Genomic DNA, 7,550 nt, shown 5'->3' on the forward strand with positions numbered 1-7,550 from the left:
TTAAATAAAACCATTACCAGAATCCGAGATATTCCTCTCAAGGGAAATAGCACCTTCTAGTCACTGCCTCCCAAGGTTAATCAGTATCCTGACGTCTAACACCATAGATTAATTTCACCTGCTTTTGAACTTTCAATAAATGGAATGCCACTACAGTATGCATTCTTTGGTCTTTTTCTCACTCAATATTAGTTTGTGGTTGTGTGTACTTGGAGTTCCTTCACTTTCTTTGTGGTATGATACTCCTTATATGAAAAAAACCCTTGGCTATTTATTTATTTATTTTTGAGACATAGTCTGGCTTTGTTTCCTAAACTGGAATACAGTGGCAAGATCATAGTTCACTGCAGCCTTGAACTCCTGGCCCCAAGCAATCCTCCCACCTGTGCCTCCCAAAGTGCTGAGATTACAGATATGAGCCACTGTGCATAGACTTTTTGTCTTTTTGCTATAAATGGACATTCGATTTGTTTTCAGTTTAGAACTAAAATATAACCTGGATTAGTTTTTGTTTCCTGCAACTAAATCCTGATTCTACCTTTACTGAGATGCATTCACGCTTTTATTTTCAATCCAGTAAAACAAATAAGATTGCATCTGTGGCCAGCCCCTATTCCCAGTCCTTGTTCATGCTTACCCTAAAATAAACAAACAACAAGTTGATTAGTAATTTTAGTTCAAATATATCACTATTTGCTTTCTAATTTGCTGAGTTAAGCATAAAAGATTTTTGATATTACTTTGGTATCTAACTTTATTCAAAGTTAAAGTTCCAAATGACGTTAGCAAATATATACGGATATATGCTTGATAAAAATGTGTACACCAAATAGGACACAATACGAATGAATTATAGACAACAATCTTTTATAGCATAATTTATATTAATATTTATATGAACACCTGGCTACCCTATCAAAACTGCTTCATGTCTATCCCCTCAAAGGAGTCTTCCATAAAACTAGTGAATTCTTATAGTCCTCTTTTGAGCCAGTAGGGACCAGAGAATCTTTTTCTCCCCTTTGGAGGTTGGGTATTTGAGTCTGAGAAATAAAGCCGACAGTAGACAGATTAACAGAAGAAAAAGCATACAAATTTATTATGTGCATACGAATGGGAGGGAGAAGTCCCACAAAGTAGGAGACTCAATGAAGGGCCAGATGATTGAAGCTTAAATAGCATTTTGAGCTACAGAAATAAATAAGGGCTTTAAGGCTCCTGGAAGGCGGGACTCGGTGGCTCAGGCCTGTAATCCTAGTACTCTGGGAGGCCGAGGCAGGAGAATTGCTTGAGCTCAGGAGTTCGAAACCAGCATTGAGCAAGCGGGAGACCCCATCTCTACTGACAATAGAAAGAAATTAGCCAAACAACTAAAAATAGAAAAAAGTTAGTGGGGCATGGTGGCACAAGGTGCATGCCTGTAGTCCCAGCTGCCTGGGAGGCTGAGGCAGGAGGATCCCTTGAGCCCAGGAGTCGGAGGTTGCTGTGAGCTAGGCTGATGCCATGACACTCTAGAGCCCAGGCAAGAGAGTAAGACTCAGTCTCAACAAACAAACAAACAAACAAAAACGCTCCTGGAAGATGGTGATGATAATCTCGGAGAGGGTGAGGAAGGAACTGCACTGCAAACAAAGCTTATCTTCCTATACAGATAAAGTCTCTGAACAAGTGGAACAAGTGGTGAATATCTTTAGTTTTCTTTCCTGTGATATGAGTAAATCTTCCCTGGTTAATTTAAATTCTAGGGAGGGTGTTGATGGCAATCTCATTCCTTGTGGAGGAACTTCCAGGTCACAGAGACCTTAGTTCTGAGACTGCTTCTTTAGTTCGAAGGACTCAGCAAGTCAAAACGCCACTTTGGCGTTAAGTTTTCTGAGCGGTAACAAGGCTCCTTAGAAAAACCTAACTCCCTGTCTCCCTCCCTCCCTTTCTTCCCCTCCTCCTCTTTCTCCATTATTCTCCTTCTTCTGCCTCTTGTTCCCCCACCCCGCCCCTTTTCCTTTCTCTCTTCTTTCTTGTCCCATTTCATCATTTTTCTATTTAGGCGACGTGATTTCTTCTCTTGCGATCATTTTTCTCATTTCTTAAATTAGTGCATAGTAGACAAAAGCCAGTTACAGTAATTTATGCACCCTAAGGTAAAATTCTATGACAGTTTTAGACTCTAAGGCCGAAACACAAGAAGAAGAAAAGAAAAGGCCGGGCGCGGTGGCTCACGCCTGTAATCCTAGCTCTCTGGGAGGCCGAGGCGGGCGGATTGCTCAAGGTCAGGAGTTCAAAACCAGCCTGAGCAAGAGCGAGACCCCGTCTCTACTATAAATAGAAAGAAACTAATTGGCCAACTGATATATATATAAAAAATTAGCCGGGCATGGTGGCGCATGCCTGTAGTCCCAGCTACTTGGGAGGCTGAGACAGAAGGATTGCTCGAGCCCAGGAGTTTGAGGTTGCTGTGAGCTAGGCTGACGCCACGGCACTCACTCTAGCCTGGGCAACAAATCGAGACTCTGTCTCAAAAAAAAAAAAAAGAAAAGAAAAGAAAACATACCGTGTTGGTTAAATTTCGAGAAAAGGAGTGTCTGCCTTGGCCAAAGATCAAACTAGGATCCTTTTGGAATGTAACTTGATTCCATGGGAACTCATGAACTATCTACAAATTTCGTTCTTAACCCGACTGGAGCGTGGAAGCGCATTGTGAAATGCAAAGTGCTGTGCAGAAGCAACGGGATTGATGCTCTCTTAGGATTGACATGGGCCTAGACGCTTAGGGACATCAGAGCAAGGAAGCTTTTCCTCATGATTTTCTGTCCCTTCACCTGAGACACAAATCAGCAGTAGTCTCTCCCTGAAAGCCATTAGCATTCATCTAAGTGTCGTAATGTCTGGAAGTTTCAATCAAAAGCTGTACCTGTCAGACGTAGAACTAGGGTAAGGGACTGATTCTACTTCTTTGCAAGGTGAGTTTGGTTCCAGGTGAGGGAAGTACAGAAGCCTCAAGTTGTCTGGAAACGCTATTGCTGCTACCATGAGGACTCCCCGCGGCTGCCCGAAGGAGGTTGGCTCCTTTTATCAAACTTTTACTTACATTACCTGAGAGTTTGTATTCAACTTGCAGAGTACCGTTTCTGGCAGAGGAAACCATTTTTACCAAGTTTTCTTCTTTGAACCTTTTCCTATGTTAGCTGGCAGAATTTCTCTTTTAGGATTTGAACAAAACCCACACGCTCATGTAGTCGTGGCCGAGTGGTTAAGGCGATGGACTAGAAATCCATTGGGGTCTCCCCACGCAGGTTCGAATCCTGCCGACTACGGGGTGTTTTACTTCGCGTATAAACCCAGGAAGGAAACTGGAATGTAAATTCGCCCTCTGTTTGAGGAAAAGAGCTGTGATGGAGCTTCTGCGTGCAACTTAGGGAACGGATCTAGGACTCTCATAATCCCTTTTTCCTCAGAAGAGCGCAGGTCCCGCCTCTGTATTTCCTGTCTTCGAAACCTGGCTGGAAACCTCGGTGGAGTCCAAGGACGCCACTTCAAGGTTTTCAACTCCCTTCTATACACGGGAGGGCTTAAACCATGGTTAAATAGACGGGAACCAGTGCGTCATAAAGGAAGCTAGAGAGGGCGCTTCTTTCATCTTTCAAGGTTCTCACAAAGCGCCATCATCGCTGGCCGACCCGCCGTGCTGGTCTGTTCCGAGGAATGAAGGAGGAACTGGAATCGATGACTCAAGGCAGGGCGCGGACACATTCGGCTTGGAAGCTGACTCGCATTGACTATAGTGGACACAGAAAATGGATGACTATTGAGCAAAGAAATAAGGAGAACAATGTGTAACTTCATGGGGATTTCCTCGGAGATATCACAGTCATCAAATCCTCGTTAGTATAGTGGTGAGTATCCCCGCCTGTCACGCGGGAGACCGGGGTTCGATTCCCCGACGGGGAGTTGGCACAGTTTTTAGGAAAATGTATGTGCTTAGTTCTTACGGTTAAATGTCGCATTTCTTTCCTTAAATAGTGTCTCCTTGAACTACTAGAATACTAATTGCAAAAAAGTTAGATTTATAAATCACCAGTGTCAATACCAAGAGAAAAATAGCAACTCTACAGTGGAGAAAACAGTGTCTATGTTGTTAATCAAGTGGTCAAATCAGTCATAATTTGTCTAATGCATTTAAAGCTGTTTTCGAGGGAAAGTTTTACTTTTTAATCACATGCATTAGAACAATGGAAAGGTTGAAAATCACTGATCAAACTCAAGAAACTATAAAAAGCCAGCAACTTAAATGCAAGAAGTAGAAGAAGCGCCTGTAATCCTAGCACTTCTGGGAGGCCGAGGTGGATGGATCGCTTAAGGTCAGGAGTTCGAAATCAGCCTGAGCAAGAGCGAGACCTCCGTCTCCACTAAAAATACAAAGAAATTAATTGGCCAACTAAAAATATATTGGAAAAAAATTAGTCGGGCATGGTGGCGCATGCCTATAGTCCCAGCTACTCGGGAGGCTGAGGCAGAAGGATCGCTTGAGCCCAGGAGTTTGAGGTTGCTGTGAGCTAGGCTGACGCCAGGGCACTCTAGACTGGGCAATAGAGTGAGACTCTGTCTCAAAAAAAAAAAAAAAAAAAAAGTAGAAGAAGCTATTTTTAAAAGTGCAGAAATCAATAAAATGAAAAGCAGACATTTGTCAAAGAAATCAAAAAAGCAAAAGATAGGTTCTTTTAAAAGACTGATAAAGTAGATAAACCCTGAATAAGACTCAAAAAAGAGAGTAAGATAACACATAAATACTATCATTAGGAATGAAATAGATGATATTCATACATATCCTAATGATATTTAAAAAATAAGCAAGAGGTACAATAAACATCTTTATGTCAATATAAATAAAAAGAAAAAATCTAATCTACTGTCAATATATGTGAAACGTGATGAAATGGACACATTTCTTGAAAACGCAGTATCACAACTGACACAAAGAGCAACAAGAAATCTGAATTGTTCTATACATATTATAAAAATTAAATCCATGGCCGGGCGCTGTGGCTCACGCCTGTAATCCTAGCACTCTGGGAGGCCGCGGCGGGCCTGAGCAAGAGCGAGACCCCGTCTCTACTTTAAGTAGAAAGAAATTAATTGGCCAACTAATATATATAGAAAAAATTAGCTGGGCATGGTGGCGCATGCCTGTAGTCCCAGCTACTCGGGAGGCTGAGGCAGCAGGATTGCTTGAGCCCAGGAGTCTGAGGTTGCTGTTAGCTAGGCCAACTCCAGGGCACTCACTCTAGCCTGGGCAACAAAGCGAGACTCTGTCTCAAAAAAAAAAAAAAAGTTAAATCCATAATTTAAAGAGTCATTCATATACACCTCCAGGCCTAGATAGAGTCACTTGTGAATTGTTCCATACAACTAAAAGATAAATAATACCAATATTTCAGAAATCCTTTTTGAGAATAGAAAAAGAGAAAACATTTTTCAACTATTTTATGACACCAACATAATTCTGATCCCAAAATCCGAGAAAGACTACAAGAAGAAAATATTACAGGTCAATATTTCTTATAAACATAACTCAAAACACTTAACCAAAATATCGGCAAATCAAATCAAGCATATTTTTTTAAAGTTAAAACATTGTAACCAAATGGGATTTATTCTAGGAATGAAAAATTGGTTTAACATTTAAAAATGTAATTTATCACATTAAAAGAATAAATATAAAAACTAAATAATCATCTTAGTAGATATAGAAAAAGAATCTGATAAAATTCAACAATTCATGATAAAAGCTCTCAAAATGAGAATAAATAGGAATTTCTTTAGTCTAATAAAGCTTAATTATGAAACATCTACAATCAACCTGAGTTTTGGAACATGACAAGAATGTCCACTATTAATTATGACTTCTAGTCAACACTATAGTAAAAGTAATAGGCCGAGTGTGGTGGTTCACACCTGTAATCCTAGCACTCTGGGAGGCCAAGGTGGGAGGATTGCTCAAGGTCAGGAGTTGGAGACCACCCTGAGCAGGAGCGACTCTCTCAAAAACAAAACAAAACAAAAAAACACACTATAGTAAAAGTAATAGCTAGTGCAATAAAACAAGAAAAGGAAATTAATCATATTAAAGAAAAGGAAATGATTCATATTAATTTTGGGCAATAAATTTTGGGCAATTCAAACTTCATTGTTGAATGATACCTTGATTATGAATGTACACAACTGAGAGGAGTCCAAAAAAAATGATTGGAATTAGTAAGTGAATTTAGCATGGTGCTGGTTTCACAGTCAATATACAAAATATCAAATATGTCAATATATACTAGCAACAAACAAAGGTAAAACGAAATTTTTTTTTTGAGTCAGAGTCTCACTCTGATGCTTGGGCTGGAGTGCCATGGCATCAGCCTAGCTCACAGCAACCTCAAACTCCTGGGCTCAAGCGATCCCCCTGCCTCAGCCTCCCAAATCATGCCCAGCTAATTTTTTCTATATATATTTTTAGTTGGCCAATTAATTTCTTTGTATTTTTAGTAGAGATGGGATCTCGCTCTTGCTTAGGCTGGTTTCGAACTCCTGACCTTAAGCGATCCTCTAGCCTCTGCCTCTCAGAGTGGTAGGATTACAGTCGTGAGCTACCACACCCTGCCATAGATAGTCTTTTTAATGAATGATGCTGGACTATTTATTTTACCTATGGAGTAAAATAAGCCTTGATTCCTACTTCACATTATAAACAAAATTATTTCATGATAAATCTCAATGTGACAGAAAAAACAGTAATGTTTCTAGAAAAAAATCACAGTAGAATATCTTCATGAACTTGGGCTAGGCAAAGATTTTTCAAACAAGACATAGGGAACCTGAATCATAATATAAGAGATGAGTTAGATTTAAACTAGGGACGTATTGACTGAAAAAGACACCACTAAAGGAGTGAAAACACAGTCATGGAATGGAGATAGTATTGTGATAGTTATATTTATATCTATATGTAACCATCAAATGACTAAAATGCAGATATTTAAAGAACCTCCATAAATCAATAAGAATTAGATAAACAACCTAATTTGAAAATGGGCAAAAGACTTGGCAGACACTTTTAAAAAAAGATCCCAAAATAGTCAATAAATATATAGAAAGTCACATCATTAGTCATCAGAGGAACATAAATTAAAACCAAAATTAATTTACACATTACCAGAATGTGGTAATATACCAGAATCGCTAAAATTAAAATACCAATTGTTGTTAAAAATATTTTCATGTGCTAGTTAGTAGAAGTATAAATTGGGATAACCACTTTGAAAATAATTTTTATCATAACTACAAAAGCTAAACATAATACTTCCTATGATACAGACATTCCACTACCTGAATATATGATAAATATAACAAATGTAAATAACATGCACAGGAATGTTCATAACAACTTTATTTGTAGTGGTAAATTTGAAACCACTTAAATATCCACCAGTAGTAGAATGGAAATGGAAATTGTGGGCCGGGCGCTGTGGCTCACGCCTGTAATCCTAGCTCTTGGGAGGCCGAGGCGG

At 39.4% G+C, this 7,550-nt stretch overlaps 2 non-coding genes across 2 annotated transcripts; both read left to right on the forward strand.

The window, feature by feature from the left end:
* Positions 1-3,229: 3,229 nt before the first annotated feature.
* TRNAS-AGA (transfer RNA serine (anticodon AGA)) lies at positions 3,230-3,311 on the forward strand. The gene has a single exon. It is a non-coding gene; the product is annotated as a tRNA-Ser (tRNA).
* Positions 3,312-3,873: 562 nt separating this feature from the next.
* On the forward strand, positions 3,874-3,945 carry TRNAD-GUC (transfer RNA aspartic acid (anticodon GUC)). The gene has a single exon. It is a non-coding gene; the product is annotated as a tRNA-Asp (tRNA).
* The last annotated feature ends 3,605 nt before the right edge of the window (positions 3,946-7,550 follow it).

The sequence above is a fragment of the Microcebus murinus genome, chromosome 15 (assembly GCF_040939455.1).
Source record: "Microcebus murinus isolate Inina chromosome 15, M.murinus_Inina_mat1.0, whole genome shotgun sequence".
Taxonomy (NCBI): domain Eukaryota; kingdom Metazoa; phylum Chordata; class Mammalia; order Primates; family Cheirogaleidae; genus Microcebus; species Microcebus murinus.